The sequence below is a fragment of the Accipiter gentilis genome, chromosome 7 (genome assembly GCF_929443795.1).
Source record: "Accipiter gentilis chromosome 7, bAccGen1.1, whole genome shotgun sequence".
Classification (NCBI taxonomy): Eukaryota; Metazoa; Chordata; class Aves; order Accipitriformes; family Accipitridae; genus Astur; species Astur gentilis.
The window spans coordinates 1,456,907-1,470,707 of NC_064886.1; the positions used below are offsets into that span (position 1 = coordinate 1,456,907).

The window sequence follows — 13,801 nt, forward strand, 5'->3', positions numbered from 1 at the left end:
TCACCAACTCCATACAAACCCCACCAACTCCATACAAACCCCACCAACTCCATACAAACCCCACCAACTCCATACAAACCCCACCAACTCCATACAAACCCCACCAACTCCAGGGCAAGCATGACAACCACCGGCTTCCACCGCCCCACTCCCATCCCAGGGGCTGCATGTTCTCCAGCCATGGGGTACAGTGGCTGTAACCCCCAGGGTTCTTCCAGCCAGGAAGGGCTGAGCAGTACCTGGAAGCCAGGACCTTTGGACAGGATGAATCCAGAGTGTTTTCCTTGATCCTCACTGCATTTTTCCATCTTTTACCACCCATCATGTAATTTACTCCATCTTTTACTTTATTTTGTCCATCCTCTTTCCCATCCCATTCAGCTCTGCTGCATACCCACCCCTCAATCCCCATTCCTACCCACCCTGACCCCCCTCCCGCTGCCCAGAGCCCTCTCCCTCTTACCACACTGCTTATCCCTCCCTGAAAGCGGGACTACAATAAACACACTTGTCATTAGGCCACTTCTGGGTCCACAATGTTCCATACTTCGCCCCCAGCATCCATGAACCACTTACCACCTTGCATTTATGCTGCACAGCAAGGTGGGATCCTTCCCAGCTTGTCCATACTACCAACCTCATTAAAGAATTTATGTAGAACAGACACAATTAACACTAGAAAATTCAGGTCCTTCACATTTTCCTCCCTTCTACTTCTGGCTATCACTTCCCATGGCACAATTTAATCTTGCCCAGCATGTTCACCATTTTCACCCATATCAAATGTGCTAGGAGAGTTTTAAAGACCCTAAATACCCCTAAGTCCAGGTGATCATCCTGGAGGAAAGAGATAGGAGCAGGATGATGCTATCATAGGATATATGAGCCTCATGTACTTTTAAATGCCTGTTGTCCAAGTCATTTCTAGAGTCCTCTCCCCAACATTTTTCCTGACATTAAGACATGCTGGAATCGGGTAGATGTCAGAATCATTGCAAGGATTTTGCTAGCATTTCAGCAGAATACATTACTACACAGTTGCTCATTGAGTTGCAGTAGCAGGAGGAATCACAGTCATTTGTAGAAATTACCTGCTCCTTTCCTTCCCACTGTGCCTAGCAGCACAGTCCTCAAGTCCATCATTCCTCAATTCTTGAGGATGGACGCTGCCCCGGGGTAGAGGGAACCACCAGGTTCAGTGGCAGGACAGGCTCTTGCCTTATCACACCTCATCAGCCTCGGCATTCTACAGAGCAGTTTGCATTGGCCAGAAGCAGCTGGCGTGAGCTCCGTGCGTGAGGGTGACCCTCCCGAAATCATGTGCTCAGGGCAGTGAAGTAACTCAGAGCACAAGGTCCAGCAAAGAACTGGTGCTCCTCATGCACCATAGTGCTTCTTAAAGAAGTTCAACCTTGTTACTTGAAGTATTCTCCAAACAGTACACAAGGGGGGGAGAACACTTCTAACTGGTTTTGAAGGCTTCAAGGCTATTTGTTGCATGATAAAGCACCTAACACTGAGAAGACCTCATCCCAGATGCATACTGCTGCTTTAGGCTCCAGAAGCAGAAAACCACCCTTGCTCACAGCCTTGAATCACCAGTTATAAAGCTCTGTTTCAAAAGTCCCATGTCTCTCTCTCCACCACCCTTCCACTATTTTTCTCCCTTCCTTGCTTCTTTATCCAAGGTGTCTTAACCCAGCTATTTGCTCCTAAAAATACGGCACCCCCAGACCCAAAAAGTCATAGTTCATCCTCACGTGGATGTAAGGTGCCTCAGCTGGGCAGATGTCTTTGCTGATCCTCACAGAGCAATGCCAAGTCTCTCCTCCCTCTGACCCTGATCCCCCTGTACACACAGAATCCTCCCCATCTTCATTCAGCTTCACATTTTATTAGGGCATTCCCAGTTACTCCTTTTTTCCACCACTAACAGCCTCCCTCCATCTCAACAGCAGCCACCCATCACCCTGCTGCACAGCTCTTCTTAACTCTCAGGTCACTAATGACACCTTCATAAATGCACTGAAGTCCAAAAGTGGTCACTGGTCACGGCTTTCCCAAAATTTTAAAATCAAGTCACGTCTTTAAAGCCAGAAGCTGAACAAGCCATCAGCTGCTGAGCACTGGAAGCTCACATGATGACACGAAACACCAGCTCGGCAAGTACAAGACCATCCCTACGTGCCAGGAGCATCACCCTTAATTCCTGAAAGGTTCAAGGTGGTTTGCATGTTGCTTCCTTCTCCGTGGCCTTGAGCACAGCGACAGCCCCATCATGTCACACGGGCAGGGGTACAGCTATCTTTGATTACCAACGCAGTCAGCATGTGGCATCTGTAAAAGCCACCACGGGCTCCTGAATCTTCTGGCCCCACTCCACAAGCTGATGTGGCAGGAGAGCAAGACCTTGGCTCTTGCTCCCCAAGGAACGCATCACCAGGCAAGAGTCTCTAGATCTCTTGAAGGAGGTCTTACACACATAGCCTAGAGTTGTTTTAAAGATTGGAGTTCATTATGGGATAGAGATACGGTCCCTACCAAAGGAGAACAGGCAGCAATCCAGAAAGATACTCACTGCCAACCTTATTGCTGGGGTTGCGTGTTACGCAGAAGGAAGCCATTTTGGCTGAACATGACCTCAAATCCCCAAATCCCTGCAACCCCAGCTATGGTATTCCAAGAACTTCTCTCATCATCTCAGCCCTGACTGTTTTGCAGAACAGATTTAACCTAGGGCCACACCTGAGCTCGACACCCACAGAAGCCGAGCAGAAACGAAAGCCTCTTGGTATCTCCTCAGGACTTACGGTCCATGTCTCACGGCACCACAGGTTAAGTTCAAACCCAAGGTACAGTGTGGTTATGTTTGCTTCACAGGGGGTGAATTTGGCTCAAAATGAAATCAAGCACCAGTTTTCATTTCCAAAGTCATCCTCCTTGTGACGCAGCACATACTGATGTGTTCCCAGGAAGGATTACTTTCCACCTTGAGACAACGGCTAAAATGAATTTCTGTTCTACACAAAAGGTCTCCAAGTGACTTCACTAAATCAATTTAAGTCATCTTAATCAGTCTTGCTCTCCCACCCAAGAAAACAGTTTCAGTACAGGTTTTTGTTCTTTAAGCTACCTTCCTCTGCCAATGTGCATGGGAATCAATTCTTATCAATCAGCACCCACACACGAGGCAGGCGCCTGACCCAGCCTTGAGCCAACAAGCAAGCAATCTCCTCTGTCTGCATGCTGGAAAAAAATAAGAGGTGCCCTTCAGAAGCACTCGTGGTCAGATGGATCTGCTTATTCACCACTAGCAGCTCAACTATTGCATAACGTGATCGAGGCAGATTTTCTGATTCTCAACTTTTTGCATTAATCTGAGCACTGCACATATGGGAAAGCACGTGGGCCGGCTGCAAAAAAGCTAAAGGGAGGTTAAACGTGGACATAGGCCACACAGAGGTGGATGCAGCTGAATATCTGGGATTTTTTTGCTGCTCCCTCACAGAGCTAATTGATGGGATTCGCCTTCAGAGACATAAAATTATAGCTGTGCGTGGGAGAGACGGAAGAGGACTGCCTCGCATACAGCCCTTGCCAACACACACAGCAAGAGGGGCTATGCAACATGAGGAAAAAAAAAAATAAAAAATACCTGCAGGTGTTAAAAAAGCAGGGAAGACTAAAGCTCCCATCCAGCAAGGGGAAACCTAACATCCTGGGTGAATATAACCCCTTCTCCCCAACAGAGCACAGCAGCGAGATCTTCAAAGCCAGGGCAAGTTCCATGCAAGCCTGCAGCTATTAACCAAGGCACAGGCTACCGTGCCCTGCCGGGGGCTGCACAGCTCGGGCACATGGCTCCAGACAAAAAAGGCCATGACCTGTGGAGACAGACGTCATGGTTTATTCCCAAAATCATTCTTGTGGCAAGAACAGCACTGCTCATGGATGCATTAGGATCATCAGAAAGCAGATTTCTTACTCTAAAAGCATGAATACACTTTATCATGATGTCAGCAGATCCCTATTTCAGCTGTCAAACCTGCTCTGGATACACAGGTCCCAATTCCTGCACAGATTTTGTCAAAGCTGTCAGAAGATGCTGCTCTGAATACAGCCATATTTACTTTTTTTTATTTCGACAGCACATAGGACACAGTAATAGAAATTTCAGAATGGCATCATCACTTAGGCACCCTACCCACAAGTACAGCAAAGCTCTTATACCACAGCCATTTGCAGAATGCCGGATTTTGCAAAAACCTTCAAAGATCTTCTTGCTGTTAAAATATTATTTGCAGCATTTCTCTTTTTTTTTTTGGACTGAAGAAGCTGCTTCAGCTACTTTAATACCACAAATCTAAACATACAGAGCTTGACAAGACAACTTAGCAACATCAGTTACTTAAAAAGGCTTTCGTATAAAACTCCTGGAGTCTAAATTTTAGCAGCCCATATTCTGCAGCCTGACAGATCAGCTACATGCCATAGTGCAATAAAAGAAGAGCAAATCACAATCTAAAGACCTGCTTTCCAGTTCTGAAGGAATAATTGAGCTACACGAGGCTGCTCAGTATGCCAGCGCTACGCAAAAGAAAGATGCTCCCACTTTTCAATGACTGTAAGAAATCTTACTATATATAAAACAATGAAATTCCTCTGTAAGAGCTCAGAGGACAGATTTATCAACAGAGCAAAGAGAAGGTGGTGAAAAAGTAGATAATAAAATGTTTTTCATCTACTAGCTCCACAGCTTTGGTTTCAGTGATATCGTAACGGCCAAAGATTTAGCTTCAGATGCTGGTAAGATGTTGCTCATATGGATTTTGTAACTATAACTGTGTGGCTCTGCTGGAAGTTAATAGGACACAGCAAGCAATAAACAGCCCCAGCTCACACTCTGCTCCCAAACATGGTTCACTTAAAGCAAGCAAGCACGACAGATGCTTGTGGAATGTCTCTGCTAAGATTTCCTTTCCACCAGCAAGGCTCAACACCATTTCTGGGTAGCTTCGTCTCTCCTAAAACTCAACTTCTTTTCTCGCAAACAGGATCAGGCAAAGAACCCCAGCAGGGAACCAAGACTGCTCTGCACAGCACTCACTTTCCAGGCAACCAGCAGTATTTCAGCATGCTTTATAGCTTGAGCACCGACAAGGAGGTCAGGGAGAGCACAGCAGCCCAATTCTGAGACCAGAGCATACAGCTGCAACCCTGGCAGTTCAAGAGCTACTTCAGTTCAACCGAGCAGAGCAGGTATGACACATGTAGGCACCTTGGTACGTTACATCCTGGCTACAAGCATCCAGCTTCACGAGGGTGCTAAAAAACATGAAGGCTGGCAAGTGCGCAGCTCTCCAAACCGGCTTATCCACAAAAAACTCAGCAGGATGCTACACAAACACTGGCCTGAGGCTTCCATCCTAAGCTGGGAGGGCCAATACTGCCTGCTTATGGGTTCCAGCATCACTCCGTATTGCTAGGCACCTTTACAGAAAAATACAAACACAGTTTAAATTACACCCAGAAAAATTACCTCCCGAAGTAGGCTCACTCCCTCTTCCTAGAGACCTCTCCTATAATCTCAAAATCATCTTCTTGCTATAAGCCTCAGTAACCAACGCACCTGATTCTACAACTTAAATGCCAGATTCCCATCTTATCACTGTTACAGCCGTTCTGCTTTCCAGTGTAAAAGTAGGTCACTGCAAGGCTCAAACTTGTCCCCGTGCTGACGGCCACAGCCACCTCCCCATGACAGCCTCGGAGAAGCACAAGGTGAGCAGCATTTAAAGACTCACATGTTCTTGTCTTCCCTATTCCAGCGTGACCTTCACCTTGGCATTTCGCTCACTGCAGTTACGCCACAACAAGTAAAATTTGGGCATGTACTTTAGAGGCTGCATCTGAACCTCCAAGTCTCCAACCACACACTTAAGAGAATTCACCCCCAGTATAAGTGAGGATGCTAAAGCCAGCACGGTTCACAAGCAGTCGTCTGAGTCATTCTTCACTTGGGAACGCAGCACCAAGTCTTTAAACAGAAATCTGCTGTGAGCTACAGCCCTGGCAACAGGCAAGGGATATCAGCAGACACACTAGACCATTTGCCAGGTTATCACTCAGCTGCTTGGTCACTGCTTACCAACCAGGAAATATTTTCCAATTTCAATAGCATTTACAGGAAAATCTTTCTGCTCTTGCTGTGCAATCTTCTTGGGGTTTTTTTCCTCCTCAATGATTACTTGAGCTGTAACAGCTCACAATGAGCAGCTGAAGTTTTGCAAGGAAGTTTTACTGTCCACGTTTCACTTTTGAGTGTAGGTCCAGAAACAGCCTCCCCAGCACTGCTGGCAACACCGTGACAACCTGTTCCTGCAGCTCATGTGCTTTGGCTGGGATGATCAACACAGCACAGGGACAGAGCCAAACGGTTCACTGCCATGGGGGATGTTCCTGGCTTGTCCTCTGTTATGAAGGATTTAGGGAGAAAATAAGAAAGATATGAAAAGTTTTAAAAGGAAAATCACAGCCTTTCACAGAAGAGAGTGAAATTATTTGCGGTTTGGGTTTTTTTCTGAGTCTCTGGATGTGAAGTACAGAGACCTTAGAGCTACACTGCCACTACGCACATGGCATGAAGCTGGATACAAGTCCATTTCTGGAGCTGGCGAACAGACATCTCAAGGAGCTTCCCCAGTGAGCCCCACCACCACACTGTATTTGAAAAGCCAGGAACTCAGAAACACTTTTTGGCTGTCATCTCTCAACAAAATTACAAATCTAGGCTTCTGCACTGGAACTGCAGATCACACCCAAAACCAATCCAACACAGCCAGAAGTAAACACCGCACCCTTGCAGCACAGACCCAACATCTCAGGGCACTCTCCAACACACAAGGAGATCCAGAAAGGATGGGATTGATAAACATGTTGGTCTGGAGATGCCAGTACACCTCTGGTGTCAAAGCAGCTCAAGGACCCAAATCAGAACTCACAGCCCAAGAACTGAAGGGTGCTACAGCAAGACAACTGTTGTCAACCATCCCTGAACACCTCCATCCCAGCTGCCCTAGCCACCCTACCAAATTCAGCCAGCCCAGCATCACCCTACAGCTTAGCGATCACACGCCACTGGGTAAACATCAGCAGGCTTCATATCCATTCCCCAGTTTTCTCAGCAAGACAATGAGGATAAACATTTCCATCCTGATCTATCAAGAAGAGAGCAAGGCAAGAGAAACACATAGCATAACAGATGGACTGCAAGGCAATACAGGAGGCACTTCCCCCAATTAGAGAGAACAGTCCTGTTCCTGCATCTGCTTAGGGCTCCCCAACAGCCTATTCCCTCCCGGGGGGGGGGGAAGTAAGTCCTCAGCACGTGCACGTGGGGAGCAGTTCGGCACATCCCAGTCCCAGGAAGACTGCAGGGCTTCTCTGCGGAGGGCTGTGGAAAAGCATCACCCCCTGCAAAGCACAGCGGTCCAAGACACAGGCACAGATTGCTGTGCTCCTACCTTGCATGACCATGGGCACACTGGTGAAACAGGGCAGGTATTGTTGTAACTACCAGAAAAAAAACAAATGCATATCAAAACTCATTTAAACGTGGGCGTTTTTCTGATAGAGAAGTGGTACATCAGCAGAAACAAAGTAGGAAACCCAACTATAAATGGCTGCAAAGCATCCCTGGCTGAGTCTGCTAATTGCTGCTATTTCTACCAATATTTCAAAACAACACAGGCATTTAATATAGAAATTGTGCAGACCTCTCATGCTCATGTTTGTACCACAAGAAGATTATTTCATTTCCATTAACCTTGTGCACAACATGAAAACTGTTCTCTGGTGGCCAAAGTGCAGATGTTTGACCCCTCTTATCACTCCACACCCAATTACACAGGGACCACTCTCAACTCTGCCTTTGCTTCCTCCACTATATGGCAAGCTGGAAACATTCAGAAGTTCAGACAAAAACCGCTTTTTTAACTCCTGTCCCCCCTGCAAGAGAAAGAAACTGGAAAGCCTCACAGATGACAGCCTCGCTGCTTCTTACACCACTGACCTCTGACCTGACTCAGAGATTAAGACCTATTTTTCCTACTGTATCTTTCACGGACTAAGTTGAAACCAGTTTATTCATTTCATTTTCCCATCACACTGGAAAATATTCTATCATTAACTGAGTTAAGGACTCTGGAGCAATAAAGAAATATTTATACCAGCTGCATAACTGGGAAATGCCCTTTAGAGTAAGCTGCAGAGACTGCTGTAGGCAGAGGCAAGAACAGAAATCAAGGGCAGGGAAATAAAATAAGCAGAATTGGGCAATGCAATAGATGGGGACAGAAAAGAAGATATACCGAATGGATTTACACTCGGCCTGGCTCACAATAAGAGCAATGCATTGAAATACTTTCAGCAGCTTTTTTCTTCTTTTTTTTTTTGAAAATGATGCAGAACAATGACCACAGTCCACAAGGGTAATCAGACTGATCCTCTTCATAATTAACCGAGGATGGAAATTTCTCTCAGGGGATTTTGTTTCATTACCAGGAGTGGGGGGCAGTACAAAAGATGAGCCCTCATGGTGCAGGAAAGGCCACTTGTGCCCGTCTGCCAGGCGGCTGAACAGCAAGGTTTGCTCTTCCCACAGGATGCTGCTCTCTGCTTGCATTCCAGAAAGCACAAACCAACTCTGGACAACGCATGAGGATTTCCATGCAGAATTCATAGTCTAACAAGCCTATCTGGATTAGGTCAAGCTCTCCAATCCTTCGGTGACACCGGCGGCACGGCCAGCACCCACCGGCGTTTCCACAGGGCGCAGGGACAGAAGCCGCGCTCTCCGTCTCGCCCTGCCAACAAAAGGCTGTTGTGCCACCGCCACCTCCCCAGCATCGCCCGCACCAGCCAGCTGTTCCCTCCCCACCTCGGCACCAGTTTCCAGCCTCACACTGCTGCTACTTCGGGGTCCTCTGAGCCCGAGCAGTTAATCCACGCTGAAATCTGGTGCTCGATTTCACAGACACTGGCATCGTGTCCTTGATACAGGAAGATTTGAAGTATTTCATGCAGAGCAGCCCCATCGCTTGGTTACAGAAACCCCTCTGCACAAGCGCTTCATGGCAAGTTTCCCCATAAACTGAGATTTTGCACACCCTTTGTTCAAAATAATTGGCGGTATAAAGCCAGTGAAATCTCTGCATTCAATTTTATGCACAAGAAATTCCAAAAAGCACTTAAAAACTGGTTTTATTTTGAGGCCAAAAGCTCACATGCCTGAAGTTAGGGGATGTAAGCATGGACACCAAACCTCTTGGGGTTATTACACTCCCTTGGTTCAAGGAAAAGGGATTTTTACGATGACTCAATTCCAGAACAGAAATGCCCAAGAGAAAGCAGGCGCGTGGCTTGTGAGGTATTTTCCCAGCTCACACAGTAAGCAGTATTCACATTCAGCGTGTCACAAGCTGGTTCAGCACAGATCTCAAACTGCAAGCTCCACATGACAAAGAGCTCAGATTTTTTTTTTTCCTTCCTCTTTTTCCCTTCACCAAGCCTACCAAATCACAAACAAAACCCAAACAAGCATACAGCAAGTGCTGTACTGAGATTTCTGCAAAAAGATATGATTTACTTCTATTTAAAGGCCGATTAATCTGCAACTGGCTGCAGTTGGAATGGAAACAGATTAGCAACAATCAGATTTAAGGCAAAAAATCTGCAATCCAGGCTGCAATCCTCGCCAGCCGGAGGGATGCCTGCAGCTCAGGCACCCACCGCCTCCACAGATCACGAGACAGTTTTCCCCCGCCCCGACCCATCCAGCAGTTTCCCAAGCCGGCTTCTGGGACAAGCCACTACCCGCACATGGGACCCAACACCAGTGAGCCTCAGTCAACACCGCACATTGTCGCCAAGCAAGGGTTTAGGAGTGACATTACTGTCAATCTCTCCTGTAAATAGATGGATGCAGTAAGAGAAGCAATCTGGATTTCACACTCCTTTCTCCACTGCTTTGCCACTTTAGTTTGGCTGCAACACCTACTCCAGTGCAGGGCAAGCCTTTGCAAGGAAAAATCTGGAAGATGCTTCTGCTTCGCATCATTACAAATAGACCTTGTCTCTTCAAGCTTCACAAAACAGAAAAAAAAAAACTATAAGGGAGCTCAAGGAAGGTAATTTGTCAGAAAGATTCTCACCCACACTGCTGCAGTATAGGACAAGGCACCGCACTCAGCCCTGACACTGTGTGCCATAAAGGTTTAATGCAAAGTCTCATGAGCACATTTTGTGTACGTTAGCACTTCCAGGTCAGAGGCATCTTCAACGTAACAGTGAGTCTCCGAAAACTCACTGCTGGCAAAGTATACAGATCTAATAGCCAGGTCAAGAAAACTGACAACATTGCCAAGCTGAAACGTCTCTGAAACCACCCAGGCTTCCCCCTGCTTCTTAAATAAAAGTGTGGCAAACCTCCTGGCTAGATGGCTGAACACCCTGCTCAGATACATATTTGGAGATTGCCTGCTGGTGCCCGAGTACCGGGCCTCTTGTTTCCTGAGAAAACAGTGTGTAAAGCTTATATAAATGCACACGGACTTGTAAGTGCTTTTACTGCTAACATCAGAACCACATCAAAATGCATAGACGTGCCCCAGTTCTCTTCTCCTGATATTTCAAAGAGGAGATGTTCTGCTTCAACTGGGCTCCCACCCACAAGACTTCCACCCCAAATAAAAGGATACTCTAAAAGCAATCTATTCAGATGCATATTCTTCAGGATTAGCTTTTGTAACACGTGTGCAGGTTTTCTGACAGGAAAACTCAGCAGTGGTCAGCAGGAAAAAAAAAACCTGTAAGCCACCACACGGAGACCAGCAAGTGCAAGATATAGTCTGGCAAAGGGACTTTGTGTTGGGTATTTTATGAAAAATTAAAAAAAAGAAATAATAAAACAAGTTTAAAAAAAAAAAAAACAGTTACCAACAAGCTTCCCCACTCCTCCCACCACGTCATGCTATCTCCTCTCCACCTCTGGAGAGACTGGTGGTGGCCCTGGCTGATAAGGATATCAGCCCTGTAAACACAGGCTCCCAGAAAGCTCTTCAAGCCACTGGTTTGGGTGAGCAGCTTCACCTGCTCCTTAGGGTGAACCGTCACCTTGTTCTGTAGGGCAAGAGAAGCCCTCCACACTGGTGTGATGCTGTACAACTGCAGCTTTGCTCTAACGCAACACTTTCCTCCAGCTTCCCAAAAGGGGCTTTCACTCATCCCCTTCTAACAGAAGCAGAATTAAAGGCTGTAAAGGAACTCTGCGCCGGGCAAGCAAACCAAAGTGTATCTGGTTGGGAAAATACCTTAGTACTTGGCCAGAAAGAAACCCCCTAAAAGCATACCAGCATCCCAAGCGTCCCACTTACAGCAGTCAGCCTGCAGCTGATAGACCAGACTTCACACACAGTTGTCCATCTCATCCAAAAAATCCAAAACTCAAGGTCAGCAGCTTTAGCAAAGCCACTGCTATACGGCCAGGCAGCAGGAAGGCTGCAGCGAGCTGGGCTCTGTATGGAGCTGCATCTCCTGCAACGACAATGCCGATGACTGTAATGCCATTAGGCACAACAACAAAAAGCTTCTGGGGAAAACAGAGAGCTGACTTTAGCACGAGGCTCGCCAGTATCACCCTCAGCACTCCCTCACCTGTATTTTGAATACACCGGATTTCCTCGCGTTTAGGTTCTTCTCTGACTAGCTGTCTAGCTGTAATTTCCAAAGATAAAACCTTGGTTCAGGTGTACGTCCTGGTAACTACAACCACGCGTGAGAAAAGTGCCAAACTGCAACTGCCAGACAGAGCCCGGAGCTTACAGCCCAGCAGGGATGCTGGCAGCCTCGCCGGAGGCAGGCACACACTCAGCATTGAAGAGAACCCTGTTAGAAACCCTGTTCACCTCTTCTAAAAATGGCAGAGGAAGCCCCCCAGTTTACTGTTTTCATTACTTTCCAAGCAAAAATGCTAAAGATCCAGAGAGAGGAAAAACCCACCAAAATTTGTGGGCAGTACTGCTGCCAAGTTTATTGCATTAATTAAAAGTTTATGGAAGGTCTGGTCCGGATCCTATCATCTCCACAGAAGTTGGTATAAACTAAGACCTGGGCGATGCATGACTTGCGTGCTAGCTGGCTCATTTTTAAACATGAACAACCGACAAATGACCATACACAAGGTTAATTTGACAAATGGTCTTACTGCACAAGAATGCTGAAATAAATGCAATACAACAGATGAGAGCCTCAAGCAGTAATTTTTCTTGTTACAGCCTCTGCTTTTAAGTTTTCACAGGTTCTCCAGCCCTTGGGAACTGGGTTAAATGATCAGAATAAAGACCAGCCATAGTCAGGGCATGTTTATATTTTCTCACCACTACATCAAAGAACGTAAGAGCGCACAGGGCACAGCACAGACAACATTAAGACCCGATTTTTATTCCTATCCCACCGATGTGCTTTCATACTTAGGATATTCAGCATGGGAAAAATATCCTGGTTTTTCAGACTACAGAGTTGAGGGGTGTATTTGCTTTGAGCACAAGACCTACCCAGTCTTTCTGAGATCAAGTGTGGATAGAAGAGCTTGCTTCCAAGAATTTTTCCATGTCTGCGAGTTTATGCAAGTTACCATCAACATAAATAAATTTTCTTCAGAGACACTGCATGAATCACAGCCTATGACCTTGAACACGACTTTAAAGACATCACACTTCTGACTTTTGCCAATTTTCAAACAACGCTAAAATTATAGCACAGAATTTCTCTCTGTATGAAGTATCTCTTACAGATAAATATCTAGACACAAAGCCCACATGGTTGTATAGACATATTTCTTCCTCTATTTTGAGGCCTAGGCACAAGAAGACAAAGCTAAAACTTCACATTTAAAACCCAACCTAACTGTTGCTTCTCAGCCCTTGACTGTGAACTCCTCAGTTCAGCAATTGCCTTGCTATAGGTTTATGTAGGGTACAGTGTGAAGGCTGGTTTCTAGGTGTACAGCCAGCACAGATTTGGAGAGCAGTTCATTCAGTTGCATTTTCTCACCAAACATGACAAGCAGCTGCTTCTGCTCAAGGCAAATACTTAATGTCAGCAGACAACAGCAACTTCAGAGGCCTCCTGCAACCACCCAGAAACTTTATTCCGCAACAAAAAAAAGTGTTCAGCTGTATAATCAGCATATCCTACTTTTGGTAGGTAGCAATTACCTCTTCTTCACAGAGACCAGCGTAGGCAGCTGCCTGCCTTTCAGAACCAATTTAAGTGGCTGGGTAGTGGGCATAAAATTGCTACCCAAGTCTGAGCAGAAGAAGGGAGCATGAACTTGAAAACTGAAAGAGACACTTAGGTATACAAGGTACCTCCATGATGTCCATTATCTATGAAATGATCAGACTATCCTTTGAGGACACGCTCCTGGGGAGTGCAGAGCTCAGCAATCCAGTGAGCAGCAATTTTTTCCATAAGAAGTGATGAAACAGAGAGGGGAAAATGCAAGATCTTAAAACATATCTGCAATTGAGTGCATGGGGCAGTGTAACACAATGTAAGACCTTTCCCATTCCTTATGGCACTACCCAAAAAATAAAAAGATTTTGGCAGCTGTTTTTTCAGCTGCAGGAGATGCCAAGAGGGTGGGTTTTTTTAAATAGAAATCAAGAGTTAACTGCTTCCTGGCCTGTGATTCGGACTGGCAGATGCCCAAATGACCTTGGCCAATCACTTCTGGACAGAC

At 46.2% G+C, this 13,801-nt stretch overlaps 1 protein-coding gene across 6 annotated transcripts in view; it reads right to left on the reverse strand.

Moving 5' to 3' along the window:
- Positions 1-13,801, reverse strand: part of OSBP2 (oxysterol binding protein 2) — a 122,453-nt gene that overhangs the window by 93,218 nt on the left and 15,434 nt on the right. The window contains exon 1 of one of the 6 annotated variants that reach the window (XM_049804104.1): positions 10,486-10,501. The exons of 4 other annotated variants lie outside the window; for them this stretch is intronic. The gene's annotated coding sequence lies outside the window, so the exon portion shown is untranslated. Of the gene's footprint in view, positions 1-1,091; positions 1,128-10,485; positions 10,502-13,801 lie in introns of those variants that run through there. One more of the 6 variants, XM_049804105.1, reaches the window with a different exon arrangement.